Source organism: Babylonia areolata, chromosome 28 (assembly GCF_041734735.1).
Source record: "Babylonia areolata isolate BAREFJ2019XMU chromosome 28, ASM4173473v1, whole genome shotgun sequence".
NCBI classification, from domain to species: domain Eukaryota; kingdom Metazoa; phylum Mollusca; class Gastropoda; order Neogastropoda; family Buccinidae; genus Babylonia; species Babylonia areolata.
In genome coordinates, this window is record NC_134903.1 from 22,647,615 (window position 1) to 22,673,728 (window position 26,114).

Sequence of the window (26,114 nt, forward strand, 5' to 3'; positions counted from 1 at the left end):
AAAAGTTTAAATTATCAAAGGATATTAAATCAGTTTGTAAAACCAACTAACACGACAATCTTCAGAAACACAAAATCGTAACTGTCATGAACGGATAATTTTGCAAAACTCTGTATTATGCATGTTGAACTGTATAAGATAAGGGAATAATGCAGCTTGGTTATTTTCTTTTTACAATTCCATTGTGTGTTTCTGACTGATGTATCCATAAGGTTTCGGTTCATTCCATACTGTATGGATGTATTGTAAGCACTGTGTCATTTATTATGCATGCTGTACGCGGCATTGCGTCTATCAGAGCTGAATGAATAATAATAATAACAATGATGATAATAATTCATATTTTTTCTATGGCGCGATATTCAGTACTAATGCTGCTCAAAGCGCCTTACATCATCGAGCCAGATATATACATAACATAAAACATTACAACAGCTCAATCCAATGCGTTCACAGAACGAATAAAAAAAAGCATGATCCACCAAACAATGAAAATATCAAGTAAATAATGCTTAGATTAAAAATACATTCCATAAAAACACAGATTTATTTTTTTAACACACACACGTGTGCGCGCGCACACACACACTCGCACACATACACACACACACACTCATACACACATGCGTGCGCACGCGCGCGCCCAGACACATTAAATGTATCAACTGCACTAAAACAGGATTACGTGAGTATAAAAATCTCTAGCATAAAACTTCATGTGGCGAACAGACTTTGGATTTTCCATTGTGCTGAGTACAGAAATGTTGCGGAAGAGTTGCGTTTTCAGATCTGACTTAAATGTCTGGAGATCAGGAAGCATTTCTGAGGGACGATGGCAAAGAATTCCAAATTTGGGGTACTTGAGCCATAAAAAAAACTTTTTCCTGTACATTTTAAATTAGTTCTTGGGACTTTAAGCAACCTTTCTGAACAGGATCTTCGCGTTCTGCATGGTTCGTACGTTTCCAGCACAGAGGAGAGATACGGGGAAAGATTCATCAAAATGTCGGAAGGCAAGTGTCGCTAGTTTATGTAGTTCATTGTCCCATAGAGCAAGTTCTGGTTCCAGAGTTTTGCGCCTTTTGTGTGCCACTCTTTGCGTGGCGTCCTCTGACGCTTTGTGCCCTCCACTTCAGTGCTTTTGGCGTGGTCTATTGTACCTTGGGTTTATGGTGTATTGTACCTACCTTGGATTTATGGTGTATTGTACCTTGGGGTTAAAGTGTATTGTACCTTGGGGTTAAGGTGTATTGTACCTACCTTGGATTTATGGTGTATTGTACCTTGGGGTTAAAGTGTATTGTACCTTGGGTTTATGGTGTATTGTACCTTGGGGTTAAGGTGTATTGTACCTACCTTGGATTTATGGTGTATTGTACCTTGGGGTTAAAGTGTATTGTACCTTGGGGTTAAGGTGTATTGTACCTTCCTTGGATTTATGGTGTATTGTACCTTGGGTTTATGGTGTATTGTACCTTGGGGTTAAGGTGTATTGTACCTACCTTGGATTTATGGTGTATTGTACCTTGGGGTGTATTGTACCTTGGGGTTAAGGTGTATTGTACCTTGGGTTTATGGTGTATTGTACCTTGGGGTTAAGGTGTATTGTACCTTGGGTTTATGGTGTATTGTACCTTGGGGTTAAGGCGGGTTGTACCTTGGGGTTAAGGCGTGTTGTATTGTATTTTGGGGTTAAGTTATCTTGTACGTAGGATTTACGGTGGATTGTACCTTGGGTTTAAGGCGTATTGTACGTTGGGGTTAAGGTGTATTGTACTGTACACTGGGGTTAAGGTGTATTGTACCTTGGGTTTATGATGTATTGTACATTGAGGTTAAGGTGTTTTGTACTTTGGGGTTAGGTGTATTGTACCTTGGGATAAGGTGTGTTGCATCTTGGGTTTAAGGTATATTGTACCTTGGATTTGAGGTGAATTCTACCTTGTGTTAAGGGTTAATGTATATTGTGCCTTGATGGTAAGGCGTATTGCACCTTTTGGTTAAAGCACAATGTACCTTGGGATTGAGGTGTAATGTACCTTGGGATAAGGTGTATTGTACGTTGGGATTAAAGTATACTGTACCTTGGTTTAAGGCGTATTATACCTTGGGTTAATGGTTAATGTATATAGTACCTTGATGGTAAGGTGCACTGAACCTTTTGGTTAAGATAGCTCACCTTGGGGTTAAGGTGTATTGTACCTTGAGGTTAAGGCACACTGTACCTTAAGAGGGTTGTGGCACACTGTACTTTGGGGTTATGGCACATACTGTACCTTGGGGTTATGGCACACACTGTACCTTGGGGTTATGGTGTATTGTACCTTGCGGTTAAGGCACACTGTACCATGGGGTTATGGCACACACTGTACCTTGAGGTTATGGCACACTGTACCATGAGGGGGTTATGGTACACTGTACCTTGGGGTCATGGTGTATTGTACATTAGGGTTATGGCACACCGTACCTTGGGGTTATGGCACACACTGTACCTTGGGGTTATGGCACACTGTACCTTGGGGTTATGGCACACCGTACCTTGGGGTTATGGCACACTGTACCTTGGGGTTATGACACACACTGTACCTTGAGGTTATGGCACACTGTACCTTGGGGTTATGGCACACACTGTACCTTGGGGTTATGGCACACTGTACCTTGAGGTTATGGTGTATTGTACCTTGGGGTTATGGCACACTGTACCTTGAGGTTATGGTGTATTGTACCTTGGGGTTATGGCACACTGTACCTTGAGGGGGTTATGGCACACACTGTACCTTGGGGTTAAAGCACACTGTACCTTGGGGTTTACAAACTGTACCTTGGCGTTAAAGAATACTGCACCTTGGGGTTAAGGCACACTGTACCTTGGAGTTAAGGCTCTCTGTACCTTGGAGTTAAGGCACTCTGTACCTTGGAGTTAAGGCACTCTGTACCTTGGAGTTAAGGCTCTCTGTACCTTGGAGTTAAGGCACTCTGTACCTTGGAGTTAAGGCACTCTGTACCTTGGAGTTAAGGCACTCTGTACCTTGGAGTTAAGCACACATGTTGCAGCACGTGGTGTGTCGCGGTTCGTGATGCATTATGCCTAGCACAAAGTGCTCTGTGATCAAGATTGCGTTTTGCCTGTCAACATATTATGTGTTGTGCTATGTGGTGCATCAAGCCTATCAACATACTGTGTGCTGTGGTACATGGTACATTATTCCTGTCTGCACACTGTGTGCTATGGAAAACATTATTTCCGTCAGCTCACTGTGTGCTGGTGTACAAGGCACATCATTTCTAACAGCACACTGTATTGTGGTACGTGGTATATAATTCCCGTCAGCACATTGTGTGTCGTGTTACATAGTACACGATTCCTATCAGCATACTGTGTGTTGTGGTACATGGTTCATGATTTCTATCAGTACACAGTACTGTGACACATGATACATAATTTCTATAAACTCACTGTGTGTTGTGGTATGCGTTACACACTGTTTGTTGTGGCTAATGGTGCAATATTCCTATCAACACACTGTATGTTGCGGTAAAGGGTACATCATGCCTATCAACACACTGTATGTAACGGTAAATGGTACACTATGCCTATCAACACACTGTATGTAACAGTACAAGGTACAGTATGCCTATCAACACACTGTATGTAACAGTACAAGGTACAGTATGCCTATCAACACACTGTATGTAACAGTACAAGGTACAGTATGCCTATCAATACACTGTATGTAACAGTACAAGGTACATCATACCTATCAACACACGGTATATTGCGATACAGGGTACAATATGCCTATCAATACACCATAAATTACGGTACATTATGCCTATCAACACACTGTATATAAAGTAAAGGCTACATCATGCCTATCAACACACTGTATGTAACGGTAAAGGCTACATCATGTCTATCAACACACTGTATGTTGCGATACAGGGTGCACTATGCTTATCAACACTCCATATGTTACGGTACATTAAGCCTATCAAAACACTGTATGTTGCGGTACAAGGTACATTATGCCTATCAACACACAATGTTGCGGTACTGGGTACATTATGCCTATCAACACACTGTATGTTGCGGTACAAGGTACATTATGCCTATCAACACACAATGTTGCGGTACAGGGTACAATATGCCTATCAACACACTGTATGTTGCGGTACAAGGTACATCGTGCCTTTCAACACACTGTATGTAACGGTAAAGGGTACATTATGCCTATCCAGACACTGTATTCTGTATGCTGGTACAAGGTACATTGTGCCTATCAACACACTGTATGTAACGGTACAGGCTACAGTATGCCTGTCAACATACTGTATGTAACGGTACAGGGTACTTTATGCCCAACAACACACTGTATGTAACGGTACAGTGTACAATATGCCTGTCAACACACTGTATGTAACGGTACAGGGTATATTATGCCTGTCAACACATTGTATGTAACGGTACAGGGTACATTATGCCTGTCAACACACTGTATGTAACGGTACAGGGTACATTATGCCTGTCAACACACTGTATGTAACGGTACAGGGTACATTATGCCTGTCAACACACTGTATGTAACGGTACAGGGTACATTATGCCTATCGACACATTGTATGTAACGGTACAGGGTACACTATGCCTGTCAACACACTGTATGTAACGGTACAGGGTACATTATGCCTATCAACACACTGTATGTAACGGTACAGGGTACATTATGCCTGTCAACACACTGTATGTAACGGTACAGGGTACATTTTGCCTGTCAACACACTGTATGTAACGGTACAAGGTACATTATGCCTGTCAACACACTGTACGTAACGGTACAGGGTACATTATGCCTATCACCACACAGTATGTAACGGTACAGGGTACATTATGCCTATCACCACACTGTATGTAACGGTACAGGGTACATTATGCCTGTCAACACACTGTAACGGTACAGGGTACATTATGTCTATCAACACACTGTATGTAACAGTACAGGGTACATTATGCCTGTCAACACACTGTAACGGTACAGGGTACATTATGTCTATCAACACACTATAACGGTATAGGGTACACTATGCCTGTCAACACACTGAACGTTGTGGTATGTGGTACATCAAAGCTATCTGGGTGCATTTTGCTGCTTGTGACATTCTGTGCTGTGGAAAGCCTGTGCGAACGTGTTTAGTCTTTGCTGTTTGCACAATGTCTGTACAATATGTGTGTGTGTGTGTGTGTGTGTGTGTGTGTGTGTGTGTGTGAGTGAGGATACAACGGTCCCATACCACCGATTCTGTATGATTGTGGTTATGATTCCTGCGTGCACGATGATTTTGTCATTACTGACCGAGATGTTCATTTTCTAAGCACTGGTATCGTGCTGAGTGTTGTCAAACTGTGTGATGGATCCAGGCACGGAGGCTGTCTGCTGCACGGGGACTGTCCACACACTAACCCTGAGAACATGGAGTATTTTTCTGTTTTAATTGCTCTGCTGTAAGTCTTATTTGGGCTGTTGTCATCAGCTTTTGTGGTGCGATGGTCATGTGGCTCCATACATGTACACAGCGGTGTTGCATGTAGAATGGTTCGTGCATACTATATTTGTGGAGGGTGGGTGGAGGGGGGTATAGGCCCGTGTGTGTGTGTGTGTGTGTGTGTGTGTGTGAGCGTGCGCGTATGTTTGTGTTTCGTGAGGTCTTTGACGATGAGGCGAGCACTTATACTACGATGAGACGATATTGTCTTTACTACGATGCAACAATAACACATGAAAAAATAAAGTTACTTAAAAAGAAGATCGTGTCTGTGTGTTCGCTTATGTTGGGTGTGTGTGTTAACATGTGTTACGGGGTGCATCAAGCTTGTCAACATACTGTGTGTTGTGTGAAACGAAAGACTGGAACGAAATTCTCCTCTGTTATTAACACCATGAACCTAACTCAGCCGAGACAGAATTAATCTACAAGAAACCATATGCCAACTGACTGACAGTTACAATATAAGTACACACGTTTTAATGCCGAGCAGTCAGACACCAGGAAGAGGCCCACACTGAACTGTCACTGACTGAATCAGACACCAGGAAGGATCCCACACTGAACTGTCACTGACTGAATCAGACACCAGGAGGGGCCCACACTGAACTATCACTGACTGAATCAGACACCAGGAAGAGGCCCACACTGAACTGTCACTGACTGAATCAGACACCAGGAGGGGCCCACACTAAAACTGTCACTGACTGAATCAGACACCAGGAGGGGCCTACACTGAACTGTCACTTACTGAATCAGACACCAGGAGGGGCCCACACTGAACTGTCACTTACTGAATCAGACACCAGGAGGGGCCCACACTGAACTGTCACTTACTGAATCAGACACCAGGAGGGGCCCACACTGAACTGTCACTGACTGAATCAGACACCAGGAGGGGCCTACACTGAACTGTCACTGACTGAATCAGACACCAGGGGGGGCCCACACTGAACTGTCACTGACTGAATCAGACACCAGGAAGAGGCCCACACTGAACTGTCACTGACTGAATCAGACACCAGGAGGGGCCTACACTGAACTGTCACTGACTGAATCAGACACCAGGAGGGGCCCACACTGAACTGTCACTGACTGAATCAGACACCAGGAAGAGGCCCACACTGAACTGTCACTGACTGAATCAGACACCAGGAGGGGCCTACACTGAACTGTCACTGACTGAATCAGACACCAGGAAGGATCCCACACTGAACTGTCACTGACTGAATCAGACACCAGAAAGGGGCCCACACTGAACTATCACTGACTGAATCAGAGACCAGGGGGGGCCCACACTAAAACTGTCACTGACTGAATCAGAGACCAGGAGGGGCCTACACTGAACTATCACTGACTGAATCAGACACCAGAAAGAGGCCCACACTGAACTGTCACTGACTGAATCAGACACCAGAAAGGGGCGCACACTGAACTGTCACTGACTGAATCAGACACCAGAAAGGGGCCCACACTGAACTGTCACTGACTGAATCAGACACCAGAAAGAGGCCCACACTGAACTGTCACTGACTGAATCAGACACCAGAAAGGGGCCCACACTGAACTGTCACTGACTCAATCAGACACCAGGAAGGATCCCACACTGAACTATCACTGACTGAATCAGACACCAGGAGGGGCCCACACTGAACTGTCACTGACTGAATCAGACACCAGGAAGAGGCCCACACTGAACTGTCACTGACTGAATCAGACACCAGGAGGGGCCCACACTGAACTGTCACTGACTGAATCAGACACCAGGAAGGATCCCACACTGAACTGTCACTGACTGAATCAGACACCAGGAAGAGGCCCACACTGAACTGTCACTGACTGAATCAGACACCAGGAAGGATCCCACACTGATCTGTCACTGACTGAATCAGACACCAGAAAGAGGCCCACACTGAACTGTCACTGACTGAATCAGACACCAGAAAGAGGCCCACACTGAACTGTCACTGACTGAATCAGACACCAGGAGGGGCCCACACTGAACTGTCACTGACTGAATCAGATACCAGAAAGGGGCGCACACTGAACTGTCACTGACTGAATCAGACACCAGGGGGGGGCCCACACTGAACTGTCACTGACTGAATCAGACACCAGGAAGAGGCCCACACTGAACTGTCACTGACTGAATCAGACACCAGGAAGGATCCCACACTGAACTGTCACTGACTGAATCAGACACCAGGAGGGGCCCACACTGAACTGTCACTGACTGAATCAGACACCAGGAGGGGCCCACACTGAACTGTCACTGACTGAATCAGACACCAGGAGGGGCCCACACTGAACTGTCACTGACTGAATCAGACACCAGGAAGGATCCCACACTGAACTGTCACTGACTGAATCAGACACCAGGAAGAGGCCCACACTGAACTGTCACTGACTGAATCAGACACCAGGAAGGATCCCACACTGAACTGTCACTGACTGAATCAGACACCAGAAAGAGGCCCACACTGAACTGTCACTGACTGAATCAGACACCAGGAGGGGCCTACACTGAACTGTCACTGACTGAATCAGACACCAGAAAGGGGCCCACACTGAACTGTCACTGACTGAATCAGACACCAGGAGGGGCCCACACTGAACTGTCACTGACTGAATCAGATACCAGAAAGGGGCCCACACTGAACTGTCACTGACTGAATCAGACACCAGGAAGAGGCCCACACTGAACTGTCACTGACTGAATCAGACACCAGAAAGGGGCCTACACTGAACTATCACTGACTGAATCAGAGACCAGGAGGGGTCCACACTGAACTGTCACTGACTTAATGAGACACCAGGAGGGGCCTACACTGAACTATCACTGACTGAACCAGGAGGGGCCCACACTGAACTGTCACTGACTGAATCAGACACCAGGAAGGATCCCACACTGAACTGTCGCTGACTGAATCAGACACCAGAAAGGGGCCCACACTGAACTATCACTGACTGAATCAGAGACCAGGAGGGGTCCACACTGAACTGTCACTGACTTAATGAGACACCAGGAGGGGCCTACACTGAACTATCACTGACTGAACCAGGAGGGGCCCACACTGAACTGTCACTGACTGAATCAGACACCAGGAGGGGCCCACACTGAACTGTCACTGACTGAATCAGACACCAGGAAGGATCCCACACTGAACTGTCACTGACTGAATCAGACACCAGAAAGGGGCCCACACTGAACTGTCACTGACTGAATCAGACACCAGGAGGGCCCAGAGGGGCCCGTTATTCACGTTTTTCCTTTCCTGGTTACCGGATTGACCACGCTTTGAGAGAGATGGTGGCGGGATATTTCGTCTCACACACACACACACACACCGCTCGCGCGCAGACACACACACACACACGCATGCGCCCGCATGCGTTCTCGCGCACACATGCGTATGCACAATATTTGTTAGTCTCTTTATTTACTTCCTACTCCGCAAGGCCGAGGGGTTACCATGCACCCCCCCCCCCCCCTCCACAAGGGTACTCTCGCGCCCCGGTCAATAAAATTGACAAACGCAATTACAAACACCAACATATTATATTTATATAAAGAAAACCATCACATTTTATACGTTTTCTATTTTAAAAGGGTCCTTTCTATACGAACAAATATCCAGAATTGAAATATCTTCATTCATTTTTGCCCAATTAAGTCTTGTCTTGGCCAGCTATCAAATCTTTGACGAATTAACGGAAAATTGTCCGCTTGTTTTATCTGATCACTTTAGTGTCACTCTTTCCGAAATCATTTTATACAGAGACCTGCAGGGGTCTTCTAGAAATTATTTCAGTACGCTTGGATGAACATTTGACCCTTTGGGGAGTCACACTGCTCGAGTTGCTTCCCCTACTCCCGATATGCTGTTTTGCCAGGAATCACATTTAATTCGTAAAATCGCCCTGACTAATATCGCTTATCTGCACGATATATACAATATATACTGCTTTTCCTGTTCTGCAGCTTGAAGCACCATTTTTTCAGTCTTCATTTTCAAATATTGACAAGTCCTGATGCCTGATGTGCTTTTTATAAAAACCAGTTTTCTTTTGTGTTTCTTTGTTGAACGGAAATGCACTCTGGCTTGCAAAATGCTTTCTCCGATGTCTCGGAGGAATGCACAAAAGTTTCTGGCTGCTGTTTAACAACTCAATCATCAAAGATGTTTCCTTTTTTTGTTTGATTTTTGTTTTTTTGTTTTGTTTTGTTTTGTGTATGTCATTTCTGAAGCGTTTTATAGCAATCTCCAGTCTATGGGCTTAGGTCCTCATAAATTTGCAGGCATGTCCATGCGGTATATAAGAAGTCTGCAGGTTCCAGGAGTCACTGTCTAACTATATCTTGACTGACGCTTCTCTAACTGAAACTGCAGCCGTTTGTATTAGAAATACAGACTAAAGGCTCTCCAGTCAATTCTTCAAAGTTTATAATGCATTCTGGGACTTCCTAAACCTTTGATGGGAGATTGTTTCATATTTGCTATTTCTTCTATCTACTTTTACCATAACCAGGCTCACAGCAAAGAAGAGCATACTATAACATTATCGCCTAAAATCACATTCTTGAAACATTTGCTGTTTGAGGATATGAGAGTTAGTCAAAATTTTGTTACATTTATAAACATCAGTATGGACGCACAATAGTCTCACAATTACCTTCAAGATGCTAAATCGTGTGGAAAACAATTGTAAGATCATCACAGACCACTCTCAATACGTTTAAAATCAGTCTTCTTTATCTCTGTGAGTGTTAGGGGGGAGGTGGTATGTGCTCAGTGGGTAAACTTCATTTTCCTAATATTGCTTATCATCATCATATATATAATGCATTTTGAACGAAAATTCTTCAGATCGGTATGTCTTGTATTTTGAAGCAGGGGAACATGGCATATGTAAATATTAGCCACAAAAACCGCACGATTTTGCGACTTAAATGCGATTCCTGACAAAACAGCATTTTGGGGGTAGGGGAAGCAACTCGAGCAGTGTGACTCCCCAAAGGGTCAAATGCTCATTCAAGTGTAGTGAAATAATTTCTAGAAGACCCCTGCAGGTCTCTGTATAAGAATAATTTCGGAAAGAGTTACACTGAAGTGATAAGACAATTTTACGTCTATTCGTCGAAGATTTGATAGTAGGCCAATACAAGCCTTAATTGTGAAAGAATAAATGTAGATATTTCAATTCCGGATATTTATTCAAATAGACAAGACCCAATTGAAAAAGAAAACACATAATATGTTATGGTGTTCTTGATATAACTATGATTTATGAAGGTTTGAAGTTGAGCTTGTCTTGATTTTATTGACTAGGGCGCGAGAGGGTACCCTTGTGCCAAGGGCAGTAACTCTGGGTGCGTCCCAATTTTTTTCTTTGGAACATGTGAAAAGGAGTTCAGCAGACCCCGAAGAACATTTAAAGACTAGTCCATATCATTCCTGGTGTGTGTGTGTGTGTTTGTGTGTGAGGGGGGTGTTGGGTGTGGGGGGTGCACGGTAACCCCCTTGGCCGTGCGGACTATCTCTGAGAAATTAGATATATAGCTTTTTGTATGTATGTATGTAATAAAATATATACTATTTTCAGTGTTAAATTTCACAGATTTCTTAACACACACAACCAGATCCAACTGCCCACTTGTCACGGCTGTGAGGACGTCTGTTGTTGCTGACAGTTGTGTTCCTGATGTTGGTGATGATATCGTTGTTGTTGCTGGTCAAAAAGACAATCCTCTGACCAGGGAGCCGGCTTTAACAGCAGCACTGGAACTGTAAGCAGAAACAAAGGATCTCCGATATTCTTTCCTCTTTCAATTATCGAACATAAAAAATCACTGTAATTGTACGCTAATCAAAATGGAACGTGTGATACAATAAAGCAGCAAACCGACCATTGTCTTCTTTTCCAGAATGGCCAGCTCTTGGTGTTCACTAACAAGCGGCAAAGCTTTTGCAGCTGGCCTGGGATTCCTGCTAACAAAACCGAAAACACTGGCGTTGGGGTGATGGGAGAGGGGGTGAGTACTTACATACAACGATCGAAATCACGATTTTATACTTTTGCTCAGCATCTGAAACGTTTGTTGAAACGAAAGTTGTGTGCTCACACCGATCAGCAGATTTTTACGATATTTGTACAGATCTGTCGAAGCTTCAAACGTTCCCTGTCTTCATCACAACTCCCTGGCTTCCATAAGGCGAGAGAAAACCGCCAAACGCATCTCAAACACAATAACCACCCCGGACAATTCCACTTCTTTCGACAGTCAGTGGATCAGATGCGTCCTCCAACTCCGAACATTAATAATTTTCTGTCATATCTTCTCCGTAACTTACGTCAGAGCGGCCTGCAATATGCACACTACTGTATGAAAGTCACTGGCTGTAAAGGCCAAGCTTGTTCGAACTTCTTATAGCACTCTATCTTCGGCACGAATGCAAAAAATGGCTATCCATTGTCGGAATCCATGAAAATGCCCTATAATCTTAAAAAAACAAAATAAATGTTTCTGTCCAAACGATTGTCAAAGTTTGCCTGATCTATTCAGAAACAGGAAAAATCTTCAGACGCGAACTGGTATTGCGTCTTACGTTTAAGTGTTCCGAAATGATTGATCTTAATCAGTGTATCAATTTATCAGACAAAAGTGTTCTCATCTCATCTCATCTATCCCTTGACCCGTGGGTGGGTCGTTGGGGCACCATGGATGACTGCCTGGTCAGCTCGCGCCACTCTGCCTCATGACACACCATGATGATGACAAAAGTGTTACGTTTTGTGAAAAATAGATAATGATGTAACACTGAAATGACTGCGGAAGCATTTCCGCTTCTTTACAATATGATTGTGTGCTCTTCCCAGAAGTGCAATGTCATTCTGAGCAGTATGTGTGGAAAGTACTGGTTTCTTTTCCAATCTTTTATGTCAGGATTTTTTCGAAAAATATTTCCAAATAAAACGAATTTCTTAAAATTTAACACACACACACACACACACACACACACACACACACACACACACACTGACCAATGCCAGTAGCCACGTGGCGGGGGGTCAGGCCGTACCGCATGTAGTTCTGTGGACATTGGAGGTTCGGACGGTCTGCCGGACACTGGTAACTCTGCCTCTTCACCGTCACCAGGGGGTGGGGGAGGGGGTCATCTGCACCCATCCCTTGCCACGTCAGTAACGTGTCTTCAGATAAACAGCTTTGTTTATCTGTTTGATCATGACACCAGCCCACTTCTCACCTTCCTGCCTGTCTCCACTCATCCACTGATTCATTCGCTCATTCGTTAACACGATGTTGTTGCTTCACATTTCACCCAAGTCACGCAACACGATGTTGTTGCTTCACATTTCACCCAAGTCACGCAACACTGACATGGCCCCGTGTGGTCGGCTGGATGATAAATAAATAACTGAGAGTCACTCATGTGTGTGTCACACTTTACAAAAATTGTGACGATATTCAGATCCTGAATGAAGATGAGGGAGAAAAGGCTCATCGCTGAGCTCGGTGACATAACTGTGAATGCTCTCTCTCTCTCTCTCTCTCTCTCTCTCCAGGAGCTGCTGAAATGTTTTTCAGTCCTGCTGTTTGCAGATGGTGTCATATTGCTTTCTGACACATTGACTGAACTTAATGTTTTAATGTTTTGAAACTAGAAGCCGATAATTTGCAGTGAACTGTTTTACTGTATTTCGTTAAGGAGGTTATTTTTCTAGGCATAAATCTGGTTGTTCGTCAGTTCGGAAGCGAGGGTCACAAACACGTATAAGTGCTTAGAAATGTTGTATTTTTTGGTCTTGTTCTTGCATGTCCTCATGGGTGTGTGCAGCAGGCGCGCAGTCATCAGCGAAGAGGAATTCTCTCAACAGTGCCTCAAACACCCTGGACCTGGCGTGGAGTCGCCGCAAGTTGAATGTAGATACCCCGGTCACAGTCTTGGAAGGCGTCAATCAGCATGGCAGAGAAGAGAATGGAGAACAGTGTGAGTGCCAGAACACAGCCCTGCTTCACTCCATTTAACACAGGGAACGGATCCGACATGTCAGTATTTTCCTGTACTCTCGCCTGCATGCCATCGTGGAAAGACGCAATCAGCTAGATTAGGCTCTCTGGGCAGCCAAACTTTAGGAGGATCTTCCACAGACCACGGCAGTTCACCGTGTCGAAGGCCTTAGTCAGATCTACAAAGACCATGTGGAGCTCCTTGTTCTGCTCACGGCACTTCTATTGCATCTGGCGTACGGCAAACACCATGTCACATGTTCCCCTACCTGAGCGGAAGCCACAATGTGCTTCAGGGATGACTGTGTTGGAGACATGGTCAACCAGTCTGTTCAGTATGATGCGGGCGAAGATCTTGCCGGCGATGCAGAGGAGAGAGACTCCACGGTGGTTATCGCAGGATGTTTTGTCTCCCTTCCGTTTGTAAATGTGGACAATAGAAACATCTCTGAAATCCTGTGGGACCTCCCCTCTCTCCCAGATAGACTGGAACAGGGCGGTCTGCTTGTCTGTCAGCACCTCGCCTCCATACTTGTAGATGTCAGCCTGGATTCCATCTGCTCCTGGTGCTTTTCCTGACGTTGTCAGCTTCAGGGTCTTCCGGGTCTCGACCTTGGTGGGAGGGGCAGCTAGCGAGTCACTGACTGGTAGCTGTGGGAAGACTGCAATTTCCACGTCTAATACAGACGAGTCCCTGTTGAGGATGGTGTTGAAGTGCTCTGCCCAGCGGGCGAGGATGTCTTTCTTGTTTGTCAGGAGGGTGGTCTGGTCCAAGGCTCGGACAGGGGTTGATCCTGTGACTCTCGGCCCATACACAGCTCGTAGACCATCATGGAAGGTCTCATGTCGTGAGCATCAGAAGCTCTTAGGACTTTCTCTCCCACCAGGTGTTCTTCATCTCACGTAGCCTCCTCTGTACAAGTTGCTTGGTTTGCAAGAACTGGTTCTCCTTCCTCTGACAGTCTTTATCGGAAATGTGATCCTGATGCCGTATATGCAGTGTGTTCAGGAGCTTGGAGATTCCAGAGTCGTTCTCGTCAAACCAGTCTTTGTGGCTCCTCTGTACAAAGCCGAGTGTGTCCATTCCTCTTCTACATCAGTCGATGCAGGAATTTCTTGGAGAGCTACTTGGATTTGCTGCTGCAGCACATCCTTGGTGATAGGGAGGCGGTGGATGTCCAGCTTCCTAGGGGGTTTCTGCCTGGCTGGTTGGAGCTTGCGTGCAAGTCTGATGTTCATCTTGCTGCGTACCAGGCGATGGTCCGACCAACAGACTGCTCCTCTCATGCAGCGTGTAATGGAAACATCACCTCTGTCCCTCTGCCGGACAATCACATAGTCCAGCATGTGCCATTGCTTGGAGCGGGGGTGCATCCATGTGTTCTTGTACTTGTCCGCTTGTTGGAAGAGGGTGTTGGTAATGGTCAGTTCATGCTGTGCGCAGAGCGAGAGCAAAAGCAGTCTGTTGGAGTTACACTTGCCAGTGCTGTGCTGTCCTAGGACTTTTGGCCACGAGGGGAAGTCCACGCCGACGCGGGCATTGAAATCCCCAAGGATGACCAGGCTGTCCTTTCTGTCTACCGCTGAAATGGTGCGGCTGAGTTCCTCGTAGAAAGCTTCTTTGATGTCATCAGAGTTGGTCATCGTCGGGGCATAGCAGCTGATGACTGTGGCGAAGCGATCCTTGGACAGCTTCAGACACAGGGTCATCAGCCTGTCGTTTATCCCACGTGGAAGGCTGTCAAGCTGTCGTGCAAGTTTAGTTCGTATGGCAAAGCCCACGCCTGAGGTTCTTGGGGTGCCATCTGGCTTCCCAGTGCAGTAGAAGGTGTAGCCCCCTCCAACTTCCTCCAGCTGGGTTTCACCCGCAAACCTGGTTTCGCTCAGGGCTGCTATATCCACCTGGTAGCAATCAAGCATTCTAGCAATGAGCGCTGTGCGTCTTTCTGGTCTGTCGTCTCTGTCTATGATGGTGCGAACATTCCAGGCACCCAGAATCTGAGCATGACTCCTGGTTCTTTTCTTCTGCTTTCGACCGCTATTGTTGGATGTCCAAGTAGATGCGGTTTCCTACTAGGTACTAGGTGAGGCAGGCATTTTTTGGGAGTCCTTTTATCCCCCCTTCCCCGTGTGGGGAGAGCAGTGCTGTCCCTAAAAAGGGCTGCTCTGACACTGTGGGAGGATACGGGCGCCGCATCTGCCCCAGTCTACGGCGGACGACCATCACCCCACAGCCGCCTGCGTGCAAAGTCGTGACTAGGAACTGCCAGCAGCATTCTCTGCCTGTCCCCGTTACCATTTCTCCATCGCCGCAGGGCTTGGAAAAGCTGGGTGTTGAAGGGCTAGCTCGTCGTTCCGACATTAGCCTGGTTGCCTGACCAGCACAGGTGACTTTTTTTTAGGGAGGAGGAGTTGTGCAGTCCCTTCCCCAGTCCCACAAGTGCAGATACTGCCACGTGTAGGACGGCCTCGGCAGGTGCAGGTTTTTTCTTCGGAGATCCGTCCCCTAGGGGGACTTCCAGCCAAGGATAAGAGCTCCCCCTGCCCTTTGGTCATCCTCTTCCGCCTTCACAGCCGTTGCGAAAGGTTTCCTCCTCCGCCTGGTCCGTCGTTGGGAGACTTCACATGCGGCAGGTAGTACTGGGTTACATGGTACCAGTAGCAAGGGCTATGCCCCTGACCTGACACTATATATATATATATATATATATATATATATAATGGACATTCATACAGCACATTTCTCCAGAAATACTGCTCAAAGCGCTTTACATTTCGTTCCTGACTCCCCGCCTCCCCATCAATACTCCTCTCCACCCCACCCCCACACACTCATACACTAGAAAGCACGTGCATTTAAAAAATTTTTTTTAAAAGATTAAAAAAAAAAAAATCTCGCGCAACTGAACATTGGAAACTACCCACCCACCTATGACGCTCTCTGGAAAACCCATCCCTGCAACACGCACTCAGACACACGAACGCACAGACACTCACCAGCACCCCGACACACACACACACACACACACACGGCAAACAGCCTCTCCACAACAACAACAGAAAAAAAAAAATGCGTGTGTGTGTGTGTGTGTGTGTGTGTGTGTGTACAAGGTGCACTTACTGAAACGACGTAACCTTTTAGCTTTTGGATCCAAGGTGAATTTCCTGTACCCTGGAACATTGAAACACTCTCGGTCAGTCCAAGGACCTTTACTCCTTGAAGTAGTCAGATTTTATGAGTAGCAAAAATGACAGTTACATATTCCAAAACGAAATGCAATCCAACAGCTAGCTTAACGACTGAACAAAACGGTAGAGAAAAAACAACAACAAACAAACAAAACAAAACAAAAAAGAACAGCAGCAAATCAAAAGAAAATAGAAAGCAATAAAAGGAAAGATGGCAGATCAAGCCCAGATTTCCTGCCAACCGGAACCATCACATCTATTTCCTATCGAAATACCATTCTCTGAAAACAGTACCATCCTAACAAATATCGGTTGTTTTTGTTTGTTTCGTTGGTTGGTTGTTGTTGTTGTTCTTTTGTCACTGAATTTGTGGGGGGTTTTGAGGTGGGGGTGGGGGATGGGGGACGTTAAGAGATTGGACATATTTCGAAACTTAACGAGTCACGTCTAATGCAGATATGAATGAGCACTGCACCTGAACATTGACCACCTATCGACTTTCGCTTTCCAGAAGTAGCAGTAACTGGGCTTCACTGTACCCGAAGAGTGAAACAGCGTTTCACCACAACCATGAATTGCTTACATTTTCAGTTCCAACTTGAAGTCGTCAACAAATTACTATTGAAAAAACAACAACAATATGAACATCAGATATAGTATTGCATCTTTGTTTTAATTGTGAAATATGATATAGAAAAGATTTTTTTTCTTATTGGAACTTGAGAAAATGGGTACTTAAATGAGAGGTTACTCCTGGTTTACTTGGTCAATTTCACAGAGCTTTGATATCACATGCATGCATTAAAATGTTTGTAATTCCACAATTTGATCACAATACCACAATCTGATCTACAATGGGGTCCAATTAAAAACAAATTTTATTTTATTAATTTTTATTTCATATTTTCAAATTGCATTTTCTTTAGAGTTTTGAATCAGGAGTCATGAAAGGTCAGCAGGTTCATTGTGCTCTCAAAGAGCAGTGATTGTGGTGCCCATTTTTATCAAACATTGCCTTATGTTGTCTGAAGTGGAACGCTGATGTCTAACAGTCTAGTCCTTAAGTTCCCGCCCAACGTGGTCGACGCCCTTTCATGTCACTGTGCAGACTGTCCCCTTTCATGTCACTGTGCAGACTGTCCCCTTTCATGTCACTGTGCAGACTGTCCCCTTTCTCTGCAGACTGTCCCCTTTCATGTAACTGTGCAGACTGTCCCCTTTCTCTGCAGACTGTCCCCTTTCATGTCACTGTGCAGACTGTCCCCTTTCATGTCACTGTGCAGACTGTCCCCTTTCATGTAACTGTGCAGACTGTCCCCTTTCTCTGCAGACTGTCCCCTTTCTCTGCAGACTGTCCCCTTTCATGTCACTGTGCAGACTGTCCCCTTTCATGTCACTGTGCAGACTGTCCCCTTTCTCTGCAGACTGTCCCCTTTCATGTAACTGTGCAGACTGTCCCCTTTCATGTCACTGTGCAGACTGTCCCCTTTCATGTCACTGTGCAGACTGTCCCCTTTCATGTCACTGTGCAGACTGTCCCCTTTCTCTGCAGACTGTCCCCTTTCTCTGCAGACTGTCCCCTTTCATGTAACTGTGCAGACTGTCCCCTTTCTCTGCAGACTGTCCCCTTTCATGTAACTGTGCAGACTGTCCCCTTTCATGTAACTGTGCAGACTGTCCCCTTTCTCTGCAGACTGTCCCCTTTCATGTCACTGTGCAGACTGTCCCCTTTCATGTCACTGTGCAGACTGTCCCCTTTCATGTAACTGTGCAGACTGTCCCCTTTCTCTGCAGACTGTCCCAGTCATCTCTCTGCAGACTGTCCCCTGTCATCTCTCTGCAGACTGTCCCCTGTCATCTCTCTACAGACTGTCCCCTCTCATGTCTCTGCAGACTGTCCCCTGTCATCTCTCTACAGACTGTCCCCTGTCATGTCTCTGTAGACTGTCCCCTCTCATCTCTCTGCAGACTGTCCCCTGTCATCTCTCTGCAGACTGTCCCCTGTCATCTCTCTGCAGACTGTCCCCTGTCATCTCTCTGCAGACTGTCCCCTGTCATGTCTCTCTGCAGACTGTCCCCTTTCATCTCTCTGCAGACTGTCCCCTGTCATGTCCCCTGTCATGTCTCTGCAGACTGTCCCCTTTCATCTCTCTGCAGACTGTCCCCTGTCATCTCTCTGCAGACTGTCCCCTGTCATGTCTCTGTAGACTGTCAACTGTCATGTCTCTGCAGACTGTCCCCTGTTATGTCTCTACAGACTGTCCCCTGTCATGTCTCTGTAGACTGTCAACTGTCATGTCTCTGCAGACTGTCCCCTGTTATGTCTCTACAGACTGTCCCCTGTCATGTCTCTGTAGACTGTCAACTGTCATGTCTCTGCAGACTGTCCCCTGTTATGTCTCTACAGACTGTCGCCTTTCATCTCTCTACAGACTGTCCCCTTTCATGTCTCTGCAGACTGTCCCCTGTCATGTCTCTGTAGACTGTCAACTGTCATGTCTCTGCAGACTGTCCCCTGTTATGTCTCTACAGACTGTCGCCTTTCATCTCTCTACAGACTGTCCCCTTTCATGTCTCTGCAGACTGTCCCCTGTCATGTCTCTGTAGACTGTTCCCTGTCATGTCTCTGTAGACTGTCCCCTCTCATCTCTCTGCAGACTGTCCCCTGTCATGTCTCTGTCTGCAGACTGTCCCCTTTCATCTCTCTACAGACTGTCCCCTTTCATCTCTCTGCAGACTGTCCCCTTTCATGTCTCTGCAGACTGTCCCCTGTCATCTCTCTGCAGACTGTCCCCTTTCATCTCTCTGCAGACTGTCCCCTTTCATCTCTCTACAGACTGTCCCCTCTCATGTCTCTGCAGACTGTCCCCTGTCATCTCTCTGCAGACTGTCCCCTGTCATGTCTCTGCAGACTGTCCCCTCTCATCTCTCTGCAGACTGTCCCCTGTCATGTCTCTGCAGACTGTCCCCTCTCATGTCTCTGCAGACTGTCAACTGTCATCTCTCTGCAGACTGTCCCCTTTCATCTCTCTACAGACTGTCCCCTTTCATCTCTCTGCAGACTGTCCCCTTTCATCTCTCTACAGACTGTCCCCTGTCATGTCTCTGCAGACTGTCCCCTTTCATGTCTCTGCAGACTGTCCCCTGTCATGTCTCTGCAGACTGTCCCCTTTCATCTCTCTACAGACTGTCCCCTTTCATGTCTCTGCAGACTGTCCCCTTTCATGTCTCTGCAGACTGTCCCCTGTCATGTCTCTGCAGACTGTCCCCTGTCATCTCTCTGCAGACTGTCCCGCTTTCCTATCAAGTTTGTCCTCTTGGAATTGACGGCTTTTCCCTTCAAAAAACAGCTACATACATTACAAAAGCGGAGACCGATATTTCAAGAGGTGGGCTATATATATATGAATGATTAACACCCCCCACACCCCCTAACCTCCCCTTCTCTCTATATATGTACGTATTTAAACAGATACATTGGTTTTGAGATATTTCTGTGTGCGTGCGTGCGTGTGTGTGTGTGTGAACACAAGGAACATGTACCAACCATGGTGGAATGCCTCTACAGGTGTTTTAGTTCCGTGGGGCTCAAACAACCTCAGCCGCACCTTGACCTCTTCCTGTCCATCACAGAATCATTCATCGGTCGTCATGCCCTGCTCTAACTTCGGTTACACGGTGGTGGTGGGGCGGGCGTGTGTGTGTGTGTGTGTGTGTGTGTGTGTGTGGGTGTAGTGATCGGTTGGTGGGTGGTTGTGATTTCAAGACAGAAGTATAAGTTTGGAAAATGTTGTTTTCTTTCAGTTTTCTGGGAATACAAGGCGATGAATACAATGACAGCTTTATTCCAGAGCTGCCTTTAACGCGCCCTTCAAGCAAGCAGTCTATCGCACTAACAAATGGCAATTTCTTTTCTGGCGCTGATGACTGTGCTTACAACCTGGCATATTTTGGGTCATGTATATCCATTACTACGACAATGAAGCGTTTAGTCCACACAGGACAAACATCAACATCCTGCCAAAGGCCCCACACAACTGGACTGACAAATTTGGGAACAAGTTTCAGAGCAATACATTCTGGTCTGTAGATAGAGTGTGTATAGGGTTTCTGTGTAGCCATATGGGCCTGTGTATATTATTTCCTAAGTATGAAAAACTTATTTCACTGTACCTGCGTATCACAATATTAAGAACGAACGTTCACAAACAATTCTAATCATAGTTTCTTCCAGTCAAACAAACTCTGACATCCACGGAAACTGTGCTTGGGATGTGTTGTACTACTCATATTAACCAGGCAATACACTTTGGGAGTGCGCCAGTAATATAAACAATTCTGATGCTCTTAATACCCACAAATTGTTTACTGACCATAAAAGCATTAAAAAGGATTCGAAATATTGCAAGCAGACTTCAGGAAATTAGTCCTTTAGATTCAAGGTCCACACATATATTGAACACCTATCTCAGTCATTTAAATGGCCGTCGAACTTAAGGACCATAATGCTGATCCACACTACTCGCACAATAACATCTTCATTTTGCTATTCATTTGTATGAGACGATAAACCGACTTATCGCATGTTTAAAAAAAAAAAACGGTAACAAAAGGGCTGTCCCTGGCAACATTCTGAAGAAAATACCATCTAATATACAAGTTATGTGTGCGCGTGAATGAAGTTCTGATTGAAAGACACTGGAAACGAATGATTAGCACCTAAAGGCAGCTGAAAGATGGCTCTACTCAGGTAGGGTGCCTCTTGTGCAAATGCCTCTGTAAAGCGCTTTGAGTTTAGCCTCTGGTCGAAGATAAGTATAAATGATAATAATGATGATGGTAATTCTACTGCTGTCCATGTTGTCTCTGTAGGACAGCCCACCTTTTGGTCCATGGGAGGCAGAGGGCGGAATCGTTGAAGGATGGGGATGGGGTGTGTTGGAAGGACACGGTGCGTGTAGTAGTTGTGTGCTGGCTGCAGGGGGTCATTGCTCCAGTCCCTGTAGTTCACGTTCTGCGTGGTGCGGGGGTACCTGCACGTTCGTCACTACACTAAACACTTACATTAGTGTTGAACACATACATACATACATACATACATAGCACACACACACACACACAAACACTGGCTTACACACACACACACACACACACACACACACACACACACACACACACACAAACACACACAGCGGTACCCGTCCAGGAAGTGAATGATCAGAGGCAGAATCCCTCCTCCCATTCTTCCTCACCTCCTTTTCCTGCAAACATCACTCCTCCCCTCCTTCCTCCCTACACCACTCCTCCCCTCCTTCCTCTTCCTCCCTACACCACTCCTCCCCTCCTTCCTCTTCCTCCCTACATCACTCCTCCCCTCCTTCCTCTTCCTCCCTACATCACTCCTCCCCTCCTTCCTCTTCCTCCCTACATCACTCCTCCCCTCCTTCCTCCCTACATCACTCCTCCCCTCCTTCCTCTTCCTCCCTACATCACTCCTCCCCTCCTTCCTCTTCCTCCCTACATCACTCCTCCCCTCCTTCCTCTTCCTCCCTACATCACTCCTCCCCCTCCTTCCCTCCTTCCTCCCTACATCACTCCTTCCCTCCTTCCTCTTCCTCCCTACATCACTTCTCCCCCTCCTTCCTCTTCCTCCCTACATCACTCCTCCCCTCCTTCCCTCCTTCCTCCCTACATCACTCCTTCCTCTTCCTCCCTACATCACTTCTCCCCCTCCTTCCTCTTCCTCCCTACATCACTCCTCCCCTCCTTCCTTCCTTCCTCCCTACATCACTCCTTCCTCTTCCTCCCTACATCACTTCTCCCCCTCCTTCCTCTTCCTCCCTACATCACTCCTCCCCTCCTTCCTCTTCCTCCCTACATCACTCCTCCCCTCCTTCCTCCCTACATCACTCCTCCCCTCCTTCCTCTTCCTCCCTACATCACTCCTCCCCTCCTTCCTCTTCCTCCCTACATCACTCCTTCCCTCCTTCCTCCCTACATCACTTCTCCCCCTCCTTCCTCTTCCTCCCTTCATCACTCCTCCCCTCCTTCCTCTTCCTCCCTACATCACTTCTCCCCCTCCTTCCTCTTCCTCCCTACATCACTCTTCCCCTCCTTCCTCTTCTTTCCTACATCACTCCTCCCCTCCTTCCTCTTCCTCCCTACATCACTCCTCCCCTCCTTCCTCTTCCTCCCTACATCACTCCTCCCCTCCTTCCTCTTCCTCCCTACATCACTCCTCCCCTCCTTCCTCTTCCTCCCTACATCACTCCTCCCTCCTTCCTCTTCCTCCCTACATCACTCCTCCCCTCCTTCCTCCCTACAACCACTCTCCCCTCCTTCCTCTTCCTCCCTACACCACTCCTCCCCTCCTTCCTCTTCCTCCCTACATCACTCCTCCCTCCTTCCTCCCCTACATCACTCCTCCCTCCTTCCTCTTCCTCCCTACATCACTCCTCCCCTCCTTCCTCTTCCTCCCTACATCACTCCTCCCCTCCTTCCTCCCTACATCACTCCTCCCCCTCCTTCCTCCCTACACCACTCCTCCCCTCCTTCCTCTTCCTCCCCTACATCACCTCCTCCCCTCCTTCCTCTTCCTCCCTACATCACTCCTCCCCTCCTTCCTCTTCCTCCCTACATCACTCCTTCCCTCCTTCCTCTTCCTCCCTACATCACTTCTCCCCCTCCTTCCTCTTCCTCCCTACATCACTCCTCCCCTCCTTCCTCTTCCTCCCTACATCACTCCTCCCCTTCTTCCTCTTCCTCCCTACATCACTCCTCCCCTCCTTCCTCCCTACATCACTCCTCCCCTCCTTCATGTTCCTCCCTACATCACTTCTCCCCCTCCTTCCTCTTCCTCCCTACATCACTCCTCCCCTCCTTCCTCTTCCTCCCTACATCACTCCTCCCCTCCTTCATCTTCCTCCCTACATCACTTCTCCCCCTCCTTCCTCTTCCTCCCTACATCACTCCTCCCCCTCCTTCCCTCCTTCCTCCCTACATCACTCCTTCCCCTCCTTCCTCTTCCTCCCTACATCACTCCTCCCAATCCTTCCCTCCTTCCTCTTCCTCCCTACATCACTCTTCCCCTCCTTCCTCTTCTTTCCTACATCACTCCTCCCCTCCTTCCTCTTCTTCCCTACATCACTCCTCCCCTCCTTCCTCTTCCTTCCTACATCACTCCTCCCCTCCTTCCTCTTCTTCCCTACATCACTCCTCCCCTCCTTCCTCTTCCTCCCTACACCGCTCCTCCCCTCCTTCCTCCCTACACCACTCCTCCCCTCCTTCCTCTTCCTCCCTACATCACTCCTCCCCTCCTTCCTCTTCCTCCCTACATCACTCCTCCCCTCCTTCCTCCCTACATCACTCCTCCCCTCCTTCCTCCCTACACCACTCCTCCCCTCCTTCCTCTTCCTCCCTACATCACTCCTCCCCTCCTTCCTCTTCCTCCCTACATCACTCCTCCCCTCCTTCCTCCCTACATCACTCCTCCCCTCCTTCCTCCCTACATCACTCCTCCCCTCCTTCCTCTTCCTCCCTACATCACTCCTCCCCTCCTTCCTCTTCCTCCCTACATCACTCCTTCCCTACATCACTCCTCCCCTCCTTCCTCCCTCCATCACTCCTTCCCTACATCACACCTCCTCGTCCTCCTCCCTACATCACTCCTCCCCTTCTCCTCCTCTGCTTCCTCCATACATCATATATTTATTTCCCCACAACTCTGTGAAACACTAACTGGGCGGACAGATTGGCCCGCAGGCAGAGAGGCAAAGAAATATAAAGGCAAGCAATCTGACAGATGATGAAACAATTAGATGAATACAAGTTTGACATCTCTCTCTCTCTTTCTGCCTCTCTTTATTCTTTAAAGAGGACAGTACGACAGCAGTGTTACTTGTGATTGACAGTCCACACTTGTGACTTGGGCACGTATGAAGGGAACAACACCTCCAGCTCGTCCTCCGCCATCGCACCCCCGTGTCTGCCTGCTGCTCGTCTTACTCTGTTATGTAAAAAAACAACAACAAAAAACAACAACAGATCTTTAGATCAATATGTCCAGTCAATAAATCTAACCATGGCATTTTGGCTCTCAGTGATTAATTCCTTTATGAACTATGAAAAACAAATCCATGAAATTATATATATATATATATATATATATATATATATATATATATATATATATATATATATATATATAACAGGCTGCATACCTGAATAGAGGCGACTGACGGCTGCCACTGGGCGCTCGTCATTCGTTTTCTGTGTCATTCAATCAGATTTCAAGCACACAGACACACACACTCAAACAGACATGTGACATTTTATGTGTATAACCATTTTGTTTATTTACCCCGCCATATAGGCAATCATAATCCGTTTTCGGCCGTGAGCATGCTGGGTATGGTTTTTTTGTTGTTGTTTTTTTGTTGTTGTTGTTGCTGCTGCCCCATCATCTATAACACAAGATAAACCCCGGACTTGCTGGCACAACTCAACGAAAATCATTTCACAGGGGTAGATTCTCGAAAGAGAACAACCAAAAAATGGTAAATAAACCCCAAAGAAAACAAGTGTCCTCCTTTTTTCTACTCTGAAATTTTCACCAACAGACCTTCATCAGGCTGGAAGGGAAATGGCATACTGGGATATAAACTAAAACAACCACGCCCCTTTCGTCCTAATGGAAAGCTCTCGATCAGAAGCAATAACATTATTTCCCTTGACATTCACCAAATCAAACCTTTTTTTCCTTTTTTCACACTTTTTTTTTTTTTACTAACAGGGTTGTTAAATTCTGGAATAAACTGCCCAGTAATATTGTCACTGCAGAAACACTTAACAATTTCAATAATTCATTAGATAAACTTTACTTTCTTTATTTCATTTTATTTTGTTTATTTTTTTATTGTTATTTATTTTTCTATTCTGTTCTTTATTTTTTTTTTCTCAAGGCCTGACTAAGCGCGTTGGGTTACGCTGCTGGTCAGGCATCTGCTTGGCAGATGTGGTGCAGCGTATATGGATTTGACCGACCGCAGTGACGCCTCCTTGAGCTACTGATACTGGAAGGATTATGGATTACAAATTAATTTCTCCATAGGAAGCTAGCCATAACATTAGTCACTGTGCACTCTTACATAAAGTTGAAAATGAAAAGAATAAATAACAAGAAAGGCAAGGCCTTCAAGACTCACTTGTGATACACTTTTAAAAAAATCCAAGTTTTTATGTATTGAGTATAATGCATTTACTGTTATATTTATATTTTTTGTATTCTCTAAACTTGGCACTTTGATCTGATATTCGACCCAACAAAGGATCTGTCATTATTATCATTTTTTGT

General features: G+C 46.2%; 1 long non-coding RNA gene across 1 annotated transcript; it reads right to left on the bottom strand.

Moving 5' to 3' along the window:
- Window positions 1–12,611: 12,611 nt before the first annotated feature.
- On the bottom strand, window positions 12,612–20,356 carry LOC143302123 (uncharacterized). The gene is made up of 3 exons (XR_013057883.1): window positions 20,310–20,356; window positions 16,695–16,745; window positions 12,612–12,720 (listed from the first exon to the last, which is right to left on the bottom strand). It is a non-coding gene; the product is annotated as an uncharacterized LOC143302123 (long non-coding RNA).
- Between the last annotated feature and the right edge of the window lie 5,758 nt (window positions 20,357–26,114).